General features: G+C 38.8%; 1 non-coding gene across 1 annotated transcript; it reads right to left on the bottom strand.

The window, feature by feature from the left end:
* Nucleotides 1–10,745: 10,745 nt before the first annotated feature.
* LOC139185978 (U6 spliceosomal RNA) lies at nt 10,746–10,853 on the bottom strand. Its single transcript, XR_011569558.1, has one exon. It is a non-coding gene; the product is annotated as a U6 spliceosomal RNA (small nuclear RNA).
* Nucleotides 10,854–18,897: the final 8,044 nt, after the last annotated feature.

Here is an 18,897-nt window from a genome sequence, read left to right as displayed (position 1 = left end):
GTGGATAAATTTAAAAATATAAAAGACCAAGAGCTTTCTATTTTAAAATACCCTTTCCTTGAACTACCCTAGTGGTCCAGAGGTTAGGAATCCATGTGCCAATGCAGGGGACACAGGTTTGATCCCTGGTCCAGGAAGATCCCACATGCCACGGAGCAACTAAGCCCCTGCACCACACCTACTGGAAGGCATGCTCTAGGGCGCATGCTCTGCAACAAGAGAAGCCATTACAGTGAGAAGCTCCAGCACCAAAATCAAGAGTAGGCCCCACTCTCCACAACTAGAGAAAGCCTGCACACAGCAATGGAGACCCAACACAGCCAAAAATTTTAAAAACTCTTTCCTTAAATAAATAAAAATTTAAAAAACCCTTTCCTCCATATTTCTGAAGCATGTAAGTAACATGTATGATAATTCAGTTCAGTTCATTTCAGTATGATAATTAAAAATTTTAAATACATTTAAGATTAAATCACATAAGATGTTGGAAGAAGATAGTTGTGGTGCAGGGACTTAGTTGCTCTGTGGCATGTGGGATCTTCCTGGACCAGAGATCAAACCTGTATCCCCTGCATTGGCAGGTAGATTCCTAACCATTAGACCACCAGGGAAGTCCTGGAAAAGGGTTTTTTAAAACCAAAGCTCTTGGTCTTATTAATAGTAGTTATCTTTAGAAGGAAGGGGACAGTTTTCATCTTTTATAGTACATATTTCTGAATATTTTAAAAGTTATAATTTTTTACTTCTAGTGGATAACATTCACCTGGTTCAAAAACCAATAAATTATAACACATGCATCGAGAAGTCCTTCACCCTGTCTTTCCCTCCACCCCACAAGAAATTATGATTGTTTTCTGTGTATCTTCCCAGAATTTATTTATATGGAAACAGGAAAGGATCATAAAATCTTATTCTCCTCTCCTACACAAAAGGCATATCTTACTTGCTAAGTTAAAAAGCCCAAGTACAAGAGTGTTTTAACTTAGGAAGACATCCTGGAGATCTTTCCATATCAGTACACAGGGAACTTCCTCATTCTTTCTCACAGCTGCATAATGCTCCACTGTCCATATCTATTACAGTTTTTAAAATTAGCCCTCTGATGGTTATTTGGGTAATTTTCAACCTAATTACAACCAACAGGCTCATACATCATTTCATATGTAAGCAAGTGTGACTATAGTTAAGAATTCCTCAAAGACGGACTTAGTTGAATCAAAGTGTAAATACACCTACAGTTTGGTAAACACTAAGGGTTGTGACATTCTCCTCTTCCATCTGCACTGAGACAGTGCCTGTTTCCCCATATCCTCTTACAGAGTATATCTCCAGACATTTTCTTGTTTGCCAAGCCAGTAAGTACATAACAGTAACTCCGTGCAGCTTCCCTGGTGGCTACATTGGTAAAGAATCCACTTGCAATGCAGGAGACCTGGGTTCCATCCCTGGGTCTAAAAGATCCCCTGGAGAAAGGGAATGGCAACCCACTCCAGTATTCTTGCCTGGAGAATTCCATGGACGGAGGAGACTGGCTAGCTACCATCCATGGGGCCGCAAAGAGGACACTTTCACTTTTTCATTACAACTGATACTAAACATATTTTTGTATATTTGAGGCCTATTTGTAATCATTTTTCTGTGAAGTCTTTGTTCCCTGGTTCTTTGCCTATTTTTCTAGTGGGTTTTGAATGTAAATTGTTAGATATTTTACAATAGTATTCAATATATATTTGTATTTGGGGGAAAATTATTCAAGAAGGAAAAACAGATGTTAAAACTCTAGTCATAAAAACAAATATGCCAGCCTTTCTTCCAGGAGTCTGGAATCCGGTCAAGGCGTCGGGGGGTGGGGGGGGCGGGGGAGGGAGTGGTGAGCTACACACGATTCTCCTGCCGCGGTTGACAGGAGCCAGGATCCGACAGCGCATGCCTGTGTGCACGTGCTCAGCGGTTTCCTAACGGAACATCTGTTGCGCATGCTCCTAAACCCGTCCTACTGGGACATTTCCCACAAAAAACTGAAGGCCGTTTGTACCTGTGCATTGCGGACGCTGTGAGCATCACCTGGCCACCTGCTGTTGGAAAACGTCCCCGACTTGAAGAAGGAATTCCACTACAAAACCAGACTTCTTCCCATGGCTCTTAAACAAACAAAAAACCCCATTGCATCACATCAGCGGGTATTCATCACAGCCTCTCTAAACAGTATCTAAAGCGAGTGTTTCAAATTGATGCTTTATATTGAGGACGAAATAGATGATAAAGGACTTTAAAACGTGTCAGGAGTTTAACAGTAAACTATATACTTACTAGACAGAGAAAGAGACGCGTAAAAAGAAAAGGCTGGGGAGCGGGGGTGGCGGGAATCTATTATTCACAGAGAAAAAGATGCTTTTCCAGTTTGGTTGATGAGATGGAGAATTAAACATTACCAAAAGGTACCATTGACTCCCAAAAGGATGCTGCACCAGTCATGTTTCTGCATTTTGTGAGACTTTTTGAAAGCTCTGGAGACAGTGCCCAAGGTTTTTAAAGCCTTAGAGAGGTGGTTCTGGATGCTCAAAGACCTTGTCCCCAATAAGCTATGTTAGCTCCACTCTCCTCACCCTGAAAAGCATCTTGTGTTCAATAGCTGGTTATATATGGCCCGAAGAAGTTTCTTTAGGGACCAGAGAATTTTTTAAATAAGTCCTGCCAAGCATTACCTTCATATTTTAAATGTATCTTTCTAAATAAGTTTGGAATGTCAGATGGTACCTGCTACAAAGTGGGGGAGATGGTGATGGCTGAGCCAAGGTTTATTCGAAGTGCTCAGCTTTTCCTACCATTTCAGCTGTCCATACCTAGCCAGATGCTTCATCAAAGCTCTAATAGGATAGCATATTTCAGAAAATGGACTGAAGCCTTGGCTGTGTAAATGCAGCTTTGCACCACCACGACACTCCTGGTTGGAGCCAGTTGGACCAGGCGATCTGTCCTTAAACTAGTGTATCCTGTATCCTGGTCTTTATTAATGTTTAGTTATAAAATGCACTTACTGTGTTTGACCACTGTGAGGGTAAATTCTTTAATAGCTACATTAGAATTTCTTTTTATCTTTTTTCCTGAAGCTTTAACTATTTCTTAGGTAATGTTTATTGGAATTTAGCAACGTGGATATTGTTGATGGCCATTGTTAAAGCATGTTCAGTGGCCTGTGGGGACAGAGATGCAATTAGGGTGGATTTTAAGAGAATAGGAATCAGTAGAAAAAGCATGTGTATACCAGTGGCCTTCAAACTAGGGCATACAAAGACTTTCCAAGGGACCAATTTTCAGGTCCTCAGTTTCATATGAACTCTTTTCTAAAATTGTGTTTTCCTAAAACCACTCTTCCCAAGAGCAGGCCTGTGTTACGGGTACAGCTTCCCCTTTCCCATGTCAGCTTTCACAGTCACTCCTTTTCTCTTTCTTACAAAAGAAGGCATACATCTCTTTGTGTAACAATAGCATGTTGCCCAGGATGTAAAATGTCCAGGGATGACAAGCAAAGGGGACAATTCACAACACTGAACAATGAATTGAGAAAGCAGAAACTATTGACTGCAGCCAGGACCCAACAGTGCCTGTTCAGAAGAGTCTCCCCAATCCGGACATTCAAAGTTATTTTGAACATTGGGTGTTTTCATAGTCTTTTCCTTTCAACCAAATTGAAGATGACAGATAACAATGTGATGACAGTACAAGAGTCATTTGGGGCATTAACTTAAGAGTCCAAAGAAATGATTGATATTGCTGTATCAATTTCTTCTACTTCTACTTAGTAATGTGAACAAGTTTCTTATCACATAAAAATGAAAAATTGGAATGTAAACTGATGCTGAGCCCAGCGTTCTGAGCAGTAAGCTATGCTCAAAAATATAAGCCAATCAGGAAAATTCCTGGTGATCCAGTGGTTAGGACTCCAAGCTTTCACTGCCAAGGGACCAGGTTTGTTCCCTGGTTATGGAACTAAGATCCTGCAAGCCATGAGGCCAAAAAAAGACAAAAAATGAGAGAAAATATGTAAGCCAATTAAAAAAAAAAGTCTACTCGCTTCATTAAGATAGGATTTCCAGAATTTCTCTGGTGATCTAGTGGCTAAGGCTCCCAGTTCAGGGGGTCTGGGTTTGATCCCTGGTCAGGGAACTACATCCAACATGCCCTAACTAAGAGTTTGCATGCCACAACTAAAGATCCTGCATGCCTCAACTAAGACCTGGTGTAGCCAAATAAATACTTTTTTAAAAAGATAGAATTTCTAATAAAACTTTACTTCAGTGTGATTTTGCTGTGTTATGGTTTTAATAATTACAATGAACCCATGAGACACTGTTTAACTTTTAGAGGCTTCTGGTCACAGGAAAACTGTAAACATGTTAATTTTATATACTGTTTTTCAAAGAAGTATGACAGGTAATCAATAAAAGACTTTGAAGCAAAAGATATATTAGGGTAAAATTCTGTGAGGGAAGTAAATTAGAACTAGGAGTTAAAAAGAATAATGAATAATTATTTTTTAAATTAATAATTTTATTGATTTTAAATAATAAAATTTGTGTGCTAAAGATGAGCTTTTTAAATTGTTTTTGGTTTTTTAGTGAATGATGAGTATCATATTTAGATGTACTGAATATATTTTAAAGAACGATGTGGCAGTGTTAAAACACTAATACATACAATATTCTGGAAATTACAGCCTTTCCAACTATATAAACAGCATGAAAAAATTTAAATGTTAAACTAAAAATGTTTGCCAAGGGGAAACTAAAAACTGAAAAGCTATGTGCCAAGGGGATACATAGCTTTACCAAATCTCCCAGGGAAGGCAAAACAAACAAACAAACAAAAAAAAACTTTGAAGACCACTGCTGAAGAAAAATTCAAGTTTTTCTGTGAGGGAGAATGGCAAAATGGAATAGTGTCTGAAGGGTAAATGTTGAGTCAAGAGGAATGATTTGAAGTATGAGTTGAGACATGTTTTGAAGCTGATGGGTGTGGAGAGGGGGAAAATTCTCTATCCTCCGGGTTCAAATTCAGAATTAAACTGACGTTTAGATGAGCAGGAGAAAAGCATACAAGTTTTGTTAAACTTTTACATGCACATGGCCCCTTCACAAGAGACTGAAGATAAGAAGAAGTGACCAGATTAGAAGAAAGCTTTTATACTTTTAGACAAAGACACAATAAACTTGTGAAGAAATGACAAAGAGGTTTGAGCTGGTATAATAAAGTATAAGAAAGTGGCTATGGCATGTATGGGGGCAGGCTGAAATAGATGAGTTATTTTATGTAGTAAGTTTGTTTGTAGAGATCTGTTTCAGCATTGATTCCCAGTCTATGGTGATAAGGGTTTTCTTCTCTTCCTGATACATGGAGAACACCTTTCTCTTGGGAAATTTTTTTTTTAATTTCATGAAAACAGACATTTCAATATTTATTCAAAATAATAAACAGCTGCCAATCAAAGTAGTAAACTAAATACACAGGATTTAAATTATATTCAACTTATCTCTAGAAGAAACATGTTGTAGAGAATACACTAGGAAAGGTTTTACTTTCTCTAGAGATGTAGTATAATTTTTTCCCCATTCTAGAAAATTAAAAATGAGGGACCTGATTTTTTTTTCTCTGTCACTTTGACTACCAGGAAGTTTAGAAGCAAATATTCAGCCTTAGAGCCTTAAAGATCATTTCATTCTAGTATCTTTTCTTGAATCATAACTTTCTATTTTAGATTTACATTACTTTCATCCTGAATTTTACATTTCTGATTTATATTTTGATATTTTATTTTATGCTATAAGCTGACTCATATGTTTCAGTAAAGAAGTACTAGTGTAAACAAATTAAATTGCCCAACAAACTGTTTTTGCAGTCTGATATATTTGCAATATGCTTTTATTTATTTATTTTTATTTAAAAATATTTTTTATTTTATCTTACATATTATCCAGAAGTTATGTAAGAGTGATAGGGATGGTATGGGGAGGGAGGAGGGATGAGGGTTCGGGATGGGGAACACATGTATCTCTTGGGAAATTTTATGGCCTGTTTTTAGGTAGAAAAAAAAGGAGGTCAAAGAGCTCTTTCTGCATCTGCTGTTTCTTAAGTGCCTTTGGCTGAAAATAATATACCAAAAAGGCATATCTGGGAATGGCATATCCTGATAGAGCTGATGTAGGAGAGGGGAGTGGCATTCTTGGCAAGGTGGCAACCCAAAGGATCCAGGCAGAAACAAAGTCAATTTTGATGCAGGAGGCAAGGAAAAGGTGGCTGCAGGTGTAGGTAAATCATATATATATAATGAAAGGATTTTTTTTTTTCAGTAAAAAATGGAGTGGGATGGGGCATTAGTTGAAGAGGGGTGGATGTTGTGAGAGTTTAGGAGATGCTGAGAAGTAGGTGATAGATACATTACATGTAAGTATAAACTTATCTGAAACCTACATAGCCTAGATAGAGGTCCAAATGTGTCTGGTGGTCTATAGAAAAACTTATGTTTTTGCTTTATGGAAGGGAACTCTAGTGATGGAATTCTTGCTAAGAGAGAAAACATTAAAATTATTTTCCTATTATCCAATCCCATATAAATATTATTGCAGTTTTCAGTCATATTTCAACATTTTGAAACCTCACAAATCTCAAAATGTCCTTGACATTTGATATATATTGTCACCTCTGACTCTGAAAAACTATGTTGGAATACCAGAGAATCATCACTGATATTTTTCAGATATTTTCACATACATTTTAAGTCAAATTTGAGAAAAAAAAAATATGATAGTCATATAAGTCAAATAGTGATAAAAGTCCTTGTTATATCAGAAGTGAATATGGAATTTTTATTTTAAAACTCTGCTAAAAGTGTTTTGTTACTAAAATCAAATTTGTTTTGTTTTCTTTATTGAAATCTTACAATGGGCGCTGAGTATTTTAAAAATTGTATTGGTTTTTGTAAAGATAATAGATTTTTGTCAAACTGGTCACTTGACAGAAAATATATTTCCTTAGTTCTTAACATGCCAATTATGTGAAACTAAAATACTAAAAAATAGAGCTATTCATATTTAAAAGTTTAAATTTGTCATACAAATACATTTAATATGCCATATGTCTTGGGAGCTCTCTCCTAAATACCAACTGATTAAAATATAAACTTCATATCTCATTATATAGAATTTTTAAATCTAAAATATTGAACCTACATGACAAGGAACAGGACAAAACAAAACTTTCTTTAAAAAGCAGAACCAGGGGATTCCCTGGTGGTACAGTGGATAGGAATCAACTTGCCAGTGCAGAGGACATGGGTTTGATCCCTGGTCGGGAAGATTCCACCTACTGTGGAGCAGCTTAGCCCGTGTGCCACAGCTACTGAGCCCAAGCTCTAGAGCCCAGGAGTTACAACTACTGAGCTCACGTGCTGCAACTCCTGAAGTCCATGCACCCTAGAGTCTGTGCTCCACAGCAAGAGTGGCCACCAAAATGAGAAGCCCATGCACTGCAACAAAGGGTAATCCCTGATCACCAAAACTAGAGAAGGCTGGTGCGCAACAACAAAGACCCGGCACAACCAAATTCAAACAAACGAAAAAACAGAACCCAGGAACACTTCCTTGGCTGGCTAGTAGTTGGTCTCTGCACTTCCACTACAAGCGGCGTAGGTTTGATCCCTGGCTAGGGAACTAAGATCCCATATGCTGCATGGTACAACCAGGACAATATTAAAAATAAATAAATATACTACAAATACGCTACTATCTAAATCCTGAATTCTGTTCCTAGATTTAGGTAGGAAATCCAAAGAAATCACATTATTCAAATCTATTTGTTCTTGAGTTTCAACTGATACCAGGAGTTTAGGTAGAAAGAGGATGAGATGGCTGGATGGCATCACCAACTCAATGGACATGGGTTTGAGCAAACTCTGGGAGTTGGTGATGGACAGGGAAGCCTGGCATGCTGCAGTCCATAGGGTCACAAAGAGTTGGACATGACTGAGCGACTGAACTGAGACAAAAAGAAATTACCCAAAAATTTTCTTGAATATCAAGTTCCTGAGTTTGGATAGCAAGGGTTGCCTAGAGTGTTATTCTCCACATATATGCATAAAAATGTTATAATTATTCCGATGTATCATCTGTCAGAAACTGTGCATCATCCAGTACTTCTCTCTCTTCCCTCATCCCTAAAACCCAATCAAGTCCTGAAAAGTTGTATCTCCTAAAGTGAAAGGCACTCAGTTGTGTCTGACTCTTTGCAACCCCTTGGACTATACAGTCCATAGAATTCTCCAGGCCAGAATACTGGAGTGGGTAGTCTTTCCCTTCTGCAGATGATCTTCCCAACCCAGGGATCGAACCCAGGTCCTCCTGCATTGTGGGTAGATTCTTCACCAGCTGAGCCACAAGGGAAGCCCAAGCCACAAGGCAAGCCCAGGGATACTAGAGTGGGTAGCCTATCCCTTCTTCAGCAGAGCTTCCTGACCCAGGAATTGAACTGGGGTCTCCTGCATTGCAGGTGCATTCTTTACCAATTGAGTTAACAGGGAAGTCCTGTCTCTCCTAACTCAAATCTATTTCCCTCCATCATTCTCACTCAATCCACCAAGTGTCTTAATGGTCACCATGTATATCAAGTCTCTTTGGTCCATTCTTTCCAGAAAAAAAAAAAAAAAAACAAGAAAAAATATTCTAGACATTGTATTCATGCCACTGTCTCATTTAACACCCTTCAGTGGTTCATCATTGTCCTTAGGATCAAAGCCTATGTCTCCAGGGCTTCATCTCACATCTTTTCCTGCTGCTGCTGCTGCTAAGTTGCTTCAGTCGTGTCCGACTCTGTGTGACCCCATAGATGGAAGCCCACCAGGCTCCACTGTCCCTGGGATTCTCCAGGCAAGAACGCTGGAGTGGGTTGCCATTTCCTTCTCCAATGCACCAAAGTGAAAAGTGAATGTGAAGTCCCTCAGTTGTGTCCGACTCTTCGAGACTCCATGGACTGCAGCCTACCAGGCTCCTCCGTCCATGGGATTTTCCAGGCAAGAGTACTGGAGTGGGGTGCCATTGCCTTCTCCATCTTTCCCTGCTATTCTGACTCTATTCCAGGTGCATCAAACTATTACACTTGCTTTTCCATGAGAGATTCAAATCCTATCTCCAGGCTTTCTTTATTCTGTCTCCACCTTCCTAGAACAATGCCATCCCTTTCCTATGAATAGCCTCTACTTCAGCTCTATACCTCAAATGTTACTTTCTTTGGAGAGGCATCTCCTGATCTTCCCTCCCCTCACCTGATGGGTAGATTAGGGGTCTATTCTCTGAATTCCTCTTGGAACTCATGCTCCCCACTGCACAGCAGTCTATTTTGTGAAGTATCTTATCTCCACCCCTTAAACTCTAGGAGTGTAGCCACTATCCCTAGTTCTTGGCACAGGACTGACACACAGTAAGTATTTGCTCATAAATACTGCTGCATGGATGAATTAACATTTCCAGTAAAATTACTATAACCTGCTTCACAAACTCAAGTACCTATGTATTTGCAATGCTTTTGTTTTTTTTGAACAACTGCTTAACCACCCAAAGCCCTTTTAGCAGGATGCCCATTATATCCCACCTGGAGAACACTCCCCCATAGATTGCCCAGATATCACAAACAATGACTTATGCAGGTTATAGTGGGCTATGTTCTCTTAATTAGAGCCTGATCAATTGGCTAATGCCATAGTTTCTCATCTCACACTGTCACTTTTGGAAAGCCATCCCCCTTGATCCAAAAGGCAGTGCTTGTTCATTGCTTGTAGATGAGGCCCTTGTAGGTCTATATTCCTGCTATGAGGCTGAGCAAGGAAGATAACTTAGTTTGTTTGCCAAGGATGTTCCACATTTGACCTCCCAAGGGCCCACTCTTCACAATCAACCTGAGCAGGTCACACACAGTCACAGGAGGGCTGGGTCAGGATGATTCAATGTGCAGCAGTTCCAGAACCACCATTTCTCCTTTCTCTACAGCAAGCACCACTTGCCAAAAAAATGAGGCAGTTAAAAAAATTTTTTATAGTAAAACACAGAAAGTCCTGCTATGCCTTTCTCCCTTTCTGAATGTCCATTCAGAGCTCCTTATTGCTTGCCTATCCTAAGTAAAGCTTCCCTCTGTCACTCTCTACCCTAACCTGTACTGTGAAAGGAAAAACACAAATTTGATCTTTTGCAGAGTACTTTTCTGGTCAGGCATCCTGTCATGTCAAGAAAAGAAGACACAGGCATAGAAAGATACTGAACTAGTTGAAATTTGAAAACTTAAGTCTATCCTCCAACTCGTTGGTCTAATGATTTAGCCTCTTTAGACCTCAATTTTTATCATCTGAAAAAGTAGGAGACACTTAGATCCTTTCTAGCTCTTTATAATTCTATAATTTCAATATTTTAAAAATAACTTAGTTGAAATATAATTTACATATAATAAAAAGCATTTCAAGTGTTTGACAAATTTATACTATAATCAAGTTATAGACCATTTCTATCACCCCAAAATGGAATTTCCATTTCCATCATAGTTCCCCTCATGCCCCTCTGCAGCAAATCCCCCTGAATGAGGCAACCACTGATATGCTATCTGTTACTATAGATTCAATTTTTCCTATTTCCAGATTTCATCTAGATGAAATGTTACAATATATACTCTTTCTAGTTTATTGTTCTTTAGCATGGTAAAATACATATAACAAAATAGAGGCATTCTTCATAAATCTGTGTCATCTTTGCACAGAGGTCATGCTAATCTTTCCTGTACAGTTCTAGTTTTAATATACATGGTGCCAAAGTGGGCACAGTATGTAAAACACAGTATGTAAAGACTCCTTTCATACCTGGGTTTGGTTTTTGTTTTTGCATGGTATAATATTTTTGTGATTTACTCCTGTTATTGCCTGTTCAAGATATTTTAAATGTATTTTTAAAAGCCAACAGTGTTTTTAGACTGGATACTTTTTTGAATACCACCATTCAAATATTAAAAAATTAAATAAACTTGAGTGATTTCTTGATTTCACATAGGATCTGTTTATTAGCAAAGAAAAGGTTCCTGTGCTATTTATTTTCAGAATCAATTGCTTTCACAAGTGAAAATGTAATGGTGGTCCGTAGAAGGATGGGATCAGAGCAGGGCAACAGGGTTAACACTATGGCAGCAGGTCATCACAACCCATTGTGAGGAGAGCATTGGAGAGAGTGGTGGGGCAGCATGGGGGTGGTTAGGAGATTGGCTCATATGGGTGATTCAGTACATGAGAAAATATATTTCAGATAATGGTAGCCAGAAACAAAAACAAAAAGGTAAAATGTTAGATGAATCCTGCAGTACTGAAATGGGTTTGGCATTACCAGTGTGAATTAACAGTTTATAAATAGGTGAATAGTACAGAAATAAATACGGAAGTAAAGTATATATTTATATTTCCTAGCTCTGACCACAGAGTGGGCCCAGAAGCAGAAATATCCCAGTAGAAATGAACACATCTAGGACCCAGACGTTGGTTTCTAAACACCACTCATCACTAAAAGGAACCAGTCTTCCTTGAAGACTCTGATTCCAGAGTGGAACAGGGAACACACAAGTTGAGCTTGGAAGCTCTTATTGTGCTGAGAAGATGGAAGTCCTAAAAATAAATGATGGGGAGATGTCAAGAGGAAACAGTATCCAGCTTGATGGGGCTCCTGCTGGTCAAGTCTGGGATAATTTGAGCATCAAATTGATATTTATATAACTCATTGAGTTAAAAAGGATGCATGTTATAGACAAATGAATCAGATATGTGGATAAGAGACAGCTTTTTCTTATAGTAAGAAAGAAATAGAAAAATACCATTTGGCAACTATCATAGTAGTAGTTGACTGAAGGAAGAATAATCAGTGGGTTCCAATACTAATTGATAAAAATGTGATGAGTAACTAGATATTAGTATAGTTTCAAAGTATTTCCACATACAATACTTTTAATTACAAAGAAGAAAAATAACTTCATAATGGAGATTAGAAGATAAGATCTTACACAAATGATCAAATTTAATAGCACCAATAAATTGCCACTGTGCCACTCAGTAGGATATGAGGGTTTACTGGACAAATACAAATCAAGGACAGTCTATAAAATTCCTTTGTTTTATAATCTTCAAAAATGTCAAGGGCATGAAACTCAAAGACTCAGGAACTGTCCCAGATTTAGAGAGTGTGATGAGACATGACAACTAAGTACAAGGCATGAATCTAGACTGGATCCTTTACAGGTAATATAAAAAATATAATTGGGACAATTTACAAAACTTGAATGTGGTCTCTGGGTGTATATGGGAATTCTCTGTGCTAATTTTTTTCTGTAAGTTCTGAATTATTTCAAAATAAACTTTTAAAAAGATTAAATCAATTGGTTTTAGAAATCATTTTTTATATTTACTATCTTGGCCAGAATTCCTTAGAACTATTTTTTTCCCTTTTTTTTTTTTTTGTCAAGAATGCTTTTGGATCTGTTAGGATGTATCACTGCAGATGGTGATTGCAGCCATGAAATTAAAAGACGCTTACTCCTTGGAAGGAAAGTTATGACCAATCTAGATAGCATATTCAAAAGCAGAGACATTACTTTGCCAACAAAGGTCCGTCTAGTCAAGGCTATGGTTTTTCCAGCAGTCAAGTATGGATGTGAGAGTTGGACTGTGAAGAAAGCTGAGTGCCTAAGAATGGATGCTTTTGAACTGTGGTGTTGGAGACTATTGAGAGTCCCTTGGACTGCAAGGAGATCCAACCAGTCCATTTTAAAGGGGATCAGTCCTGGGTGTTCTTTGGAAGGAATGATGCTAAAGCTGAAGCTCCAGTACTTTGGCCACTTCATGCGAAGAGTTGACTCATTGGAAAAGACTCTGATGCTGGGAGGGATTGGGGACAGGAGGAAAAGGGGACGACAGAGGATGAGATGGCTGGATGGCATCACCGACTCGATGGACTTGAGTTTGAGTGAACTCTGGGAGTTGGTGATGGACAGGGAGGCCTGGCGTGCTGCGATTCATGAGGATGCAAAGAGTCGGACACGACTGAGCGACTGAACTGAACTGAACTGAACTGAGGATGTATTTGCTTGCAAGTAACAGGAAATCCAACTCAACTATCTGAAACAATTAAAAGAAAAAAAAAAAAAGCATGTTCTTACAAAATGTCCTGAAGTAGTTTAGCCAAAGACTTTCATTAAATTGAAGTCCATTTTTCAGTGTAGCAACTTTGTCCTCTCTTGGCTTTCTTCATGATTGCAATATGGTTTCAGCAATTCCAAGCTTCATGTTATGACATTACAAAATCCTGAGGTCTGAAAGGGCAGAAGAGTGCATCCCTTACTCACACCTATTTTTAAATAGCAGAGAAAATTTCCCAGAAATGCTACAACAGACTTTGCCTCACCTCTCATTATCCACAATCACATGCTCATTCTTAAATGAATCACTGGCAAGGGAAGTTGAATCACCATTACTAGCCTGGATTAATCAAAATTCACCTTCTGGGGCTAGTGAAGGGTTGGCTTCCCTTATAAGCATCTTACCACTTAACACTTGAGAAAATCTGGAATTCTATTAGCAAAGAAGGAAGGGAATGGCTGCTGGGTAAGCAACCCAACATTATCTGCCACACAATGCTTCTTAATTTGATTGAATAATCTTTAAAGATTTCTTTAGTGATCTCTCTTTTCCAGTTTTCTCACCTTCTGAGACGGCCCACAGTCTGTCTGTGGGGTATATATCTCTCTAAATAAACTTTTCACTTTACAATGGCCTGCTCTTGAATTCTTTTCTTCACAAAGTCAAGAACTCTCACCTGGTGGCTGACCCCAGGGACTCACTCAAGACCCCGGGACACGACCACCCTCTCATGTCCCATTTTTTCCTTCAACATAATGATTTCAAAATAAAATTGTTTTTTTTTTTTAATCAAAACTATGTAAAGAGTTATGCTCAGAGAAGCCTAGCTTTTCCTAACCTCTCCACCTTATTCCTGCGCCCCATAGATAATCAGTTTTGTCTTTTTTTTTTTTTGGTTGATGTCTTCTGTTTCTTTTTGCAAAAATAAACATATTTATTGTTGAACTAATGTGGATATGTTGTTAAGTAAAACTGAGTATATTATTTAAAAATAGTCTATGAATTTCTTACTTCTATTTCCTAAACAAAAGACTCTTACTCTATACATTTCTTGCTTCTCTGCTCAATACACCCACATCAATTCACAGAAATAGGGCTTCCCTGGTAGCTCAGTGGTGAGTAGTCCACCTGCCAATGCAGGGGACATGGGTTTGATACCTGATCTGGGAGGATCCTAGATGCCTCAGGGCAACTAAGCCCATGAACCACAACTTTTGAGCCTGTGCTCTAGAGCCCGGGAGCTCTCCTGAGGCCATGTGCCACAACTACTGAAGCCCTGACAACTACTGGAGCCCATGCTCCAAAAGAGAAGCCACTGCCATGAGATGCCTGTGCATTGCAACTGGAGAGTAGTCCCCGCTCACCACACTAGAGAAAAAATAAGAAAAAAGAAAAGCCTCTATCACAATGAAAATCAAGCACAGCCAAAAATAAATAAATAAAAACCAGATTAAAAAATTCATAGAAATAATCTTTGCCCTTGTTCTTGGTAATGGCTAGTCAGTACTCTAATGTGTTGAAAGTGAAAGTTGGTCCATGTCCGACTTTTTGTGACCCCAAGGACTATACAGTCCATGGAATTCTCCAGGCCAGAATACTGGAGAAGATAGCTCTAATTTGTTGGTGCCCTATTTATTCAACCAGTTTCCTGCTGATGGACATTTGAGTTGTTTTCACATTACTGTTATTGTGAATGAATAGTGCTATAATGACAAATTTTACTTTTGTATCGTTTTACATTTGTCAGGATGTAATTTCATAGTAATTTCCTACAAGTGGCATGGTTGGTTTAGTTGCTAGGTCATGTCCAACTCTTGAGACACCATGAACTGTAGCCTGCCAGGCTCCTCTGTCGATGGGATTCTCCAGGCAAGAATACTGGAGTGGGTTGCCATCTCCTTCCCCAGGGGATCTTCCCGACCCAGGAATTGAATCCAGGTCCCTCACATTGCAGGCAGATTCTTTACTGACTGAGCTAGGAGGGAAGCCCAGAAGTGGCATTGCTGGGTCAAAGGATAAATGCACATGTATATTTGCTGCTGCTGCTGCTGCTAAGTCACTTCAGTCGTGTCCGACTCTGTGCGACCCCATAGACGGCAGCCTACCAGGCTCCCCCATCCCTGGGATTCTCCAGGCAAGAACACTGGAGTGGGTTGCCAGTTCCGTCTCCAATGCATGAAAGTGAAAAGTGAAAGTGAAGTCGCTCAGTCGTGTCCGACTCTTCTCGACCCCATGGACTTCAGCCTACCAGGCTCCTCCGTCCATGGGATTTTCCAGGCTGGAGTACTGGAGTGGGGTGCCATTGCCTAGACATTCCCAAATTCCCCTCCTTAAGGTAGTACCATTTTATTCTTTTCAATTTTTTTTTTTTTTTTGTCATTTTGAAAGTTGAGAATTGATACTTCAGTGTAGTTTTAAGCTGCGTTTCTCCTATAATACACTCAGCATCTTTTGTTTGTTTGAAGGCCATTCATATATCTTTTTCTGTGAATTGTCTATTTTGTTCTGTTTTCATCAGTTTTTGTCTTTTATATTTTTATCTTGATTTTTAAATAAGTATTATATATTAGTGAGATTAGCCCTTTGTAATAAAGCCTTTAATATTTTCTCCAAGTTGCAATCTTTCCTGACTTATTTATTCATTTTCTTTATGCCATGAAGTTATTTTAAAAAGTAGTCACCAGTCTTTTCTTTATTGCTTTCCCCACTCCAAGATTATAAAGGAATTCATACACATTTTTTATACTTTTTGATTTAATTATTTACAAATAGCTCTCTGATATTTTGAGATTCTATTCTAGTATATGATCAGGTACACTGTAAATCTGTCATTTTCAAAATATTCAGTTGTCCCAAGGCTTAATTTGTTAAAAGTCCATCTCTCCCAGTAGGTTTGAGATGCTACCTTTGTTATATACTCAAATTCTTTATTTTCTTGAGCCTATTTCTAGATTCTAGTAGATCCACACCCAGCTTCAGTTGTAGAGACTTCATAGAGTGCTTTCACATCTGATAGGGCCAGTCTATTCTGCACACTACATTCCATTTCTTTTTCAAGATTCTCCTAGCTCTTCTTGCATATTTTTCTCCATATAAACTTCATTATCAATTCATCTAGTTCCATGAAAAACATATTTTTATTGTAATTATACCAACTTTATATCTTATTGAGGGAAAATGAACAACTTTATAATATTGTAAATCTATCCATGAACAAAGGCTGCTTTTTGTATATGTTCAAGTAAAAAACAAACATTAATGAAATAGAAAACAAAAATACAATAGACAGAATTGTAGTTTAACAGGAAATTACCAGTCCATAATTATTCTTTAACAGAGCTTTTATAGTATTATCACAGGATATAATCAGGTTACATTTACCTCTGTCCGGGCCCTCTGTCTCTATAATGCACAGTTTAATACAGAAAATATGGGTTTCACTATGCCACATATTACACAAGTTTATGGAATGTTAGTGGTGCAGTGGTAATGAACCCGCCTGCCAATGCAGGTGGAGGGTTCCATCCCTGGGTTGGGAAGATCCTCTGGAGGAGAAAATGGCAACCCACTCCAGTATCCTTGCCAAGAAAAATTCCATGGACAGAGCAACCTGGCAGGTTATAGTCCACTGGGTTGCAAAGAGTCAGACATGACTGAACGACTAAGCACACACACACAAAGGATTTTGCAACATACATCATTTCTTTCTCCAAACTAAAAAAAAAAAGAGAGAGAAATAGTTTGTCATCTTGCTAGCTAGTGGAGTTTTGACAAGAATCTTTTATAAACTGCTTTGCAAATTTGGGAAAATTTATGTATTTACAAAGTAACTGTATAGTCTTGCCAGCTGGGCTCTTAAAAAATGCTCTCTGTACTAAATTTTTAAAAATTTCATTATCTTGGAATGAGAAAACTTTTTTTCACATTAGCAAACATGGTCTGTAACTCACCTCATGCATTTCGTAAGAGTCAGTCAGTTCAGTCACTCAGTCGTGTCCGACTCTTTGTGACCCCATGAACCATAGCACGCCAGGCCTCTCTGTCCATCACCAACTGCTGGAGTTTACACAAACCCATGTCCATTGAGTTGGTGATGCCATCCAACCATCTCATCCATCTTTTGCCATCCCCTTCTCCTCCTGCCCTCAATCTTTCCCAGCATCAGGGTCTTTTCAAATGAGTCAGCTCTTTGCATCAGGTGGCCAAAGTATTGGAGTTTCAGCTTCAACATCAGTCCTTCCAATGAACACTCAGGACTGATCTCCTTTAGGATGGACTGGTTGGATTTCCTTGCAGTCCAAGGGACTCTCAAGAGTCTTCTCCAACACCACAGTTCAAAAGCATCAATTCAAATGTATTCTTTTTAATGGCTGAGTAATACTCCATTGTGTATATGTACCACAGCTTGAATCAGTTCTAATGAGGTGGATAAAACTGGAGCCTATTATACAGAGTGAAGTAAGCCAGAAAGAAAAACACCAATACCGTATACTAACGCATATATATGGAATTAAAAAGATGGTAATGACAACCCTGTATGCGAGACAGCAAAAGAGACACAGATGTATAGAACAGTCTTTTGGACTCTGTGTGGGGGGGGGTGATTTGGGAGAATGGTATTAAAACATGTATAATATCATATAAGAAACGAATCGCCAGTCCAGGTTCGATGCAGGTTACAGGAAGCTTGGGGCTGGTGCACTGGGATGACCCAGAGGGATGGTATGGGGAGGGAGGTGGAAGGGGGGTGGTCAGGATGGGGAACACATGTACACCCATGGCGGATACATGTTGATGTATGGCAAAGTCAATACAATATTGTAAAGTAAAAAAAAAAAAAAAAAAACTGGAAAACAAAACAAAACAAAAAAAAGCATTAATTCTTCGGCGCTCAGCCTTCTTCACAGTCCAACTCTCACATCCATACATGACTACTGGAAAAACCATAGCCTTGACTAGACGGACCTTTGTTGACAAAGTAATGTCTTTGCTTTTTAATATGCTGTCTAGGTTGGTCATGACTTTCCTTCCAAGGAGTAAGCGTGTTTTAATTTCATGGCTGTAATCACCATCTGCAGTGATTTTGGAGCCCTCAAAAATAAAGTCAGCCTCTGTATTGATCTTCAAACATTTTGGTTTGTGGGAGTGGGATTGAGGGTGAGGGAGAATGGGTCATAATCTTAAATTTCTTCATCCAATGGCTTTTTTTTCCCTAAAAGCTGGTTCTTTGAAAACCTGATAAAATATATTAGCCTCTGACAAGATTAAGGGAGAGAATGACTTCCCTGGCTGTCCAGTGATTAAGACTTCATCTTCCAATTCAGATGGTGAATTGGAAGATTCCTGGTTGGGGAGCCAGAATTTCACATGCCTTGGGGCCAAAAAACCAAAACATAAAACAGAATATTGTAACAAATTCAATAAAGACTTTTAAAAATGGTCTACATAAAAAAAAATCTTAAAAAAAAGAGGGCAACAGGAAATGCTAATTAGAAATGAAATTCATGGGACTTCCCTGGTGGTTCAGAGATTAAGAATCTGCCTTGGAATGCAGAGGACATGGGTTCAATCCCTGGTTCAGGAAGATCCCACATGCTGTGGGGTAGCTAAGCCCAAGCACCACTGAGCCCACAGTCCTTAGAGCCTGTGTTCTGCAACAAGAGAAGCCACCGCAATGAGGAGCCCACACATCT

Source organism: Bos indicus, chromosome 11 (assembly GCF_029378745.1).
Source record: "Bos indicus isolate NIAB-ARS_2022 breed Sahiwal x Tharparkar chromosome 11, NIAB-ARS_B.indTharparkar_mat_pri_1.0, whole genome shotgun sequence".
Taxonomy (NCBI): Eukaryota; Metazoa; Chordata; class Mammalia; order Artiodactyla; family Bovidae; genus Bos; species Bos indicus.
The sequence above is the reverse complement of the archived record's forward strand: the minus strand, read 5'-3'. Positions and strand labels throughout refer to the sequence as shown.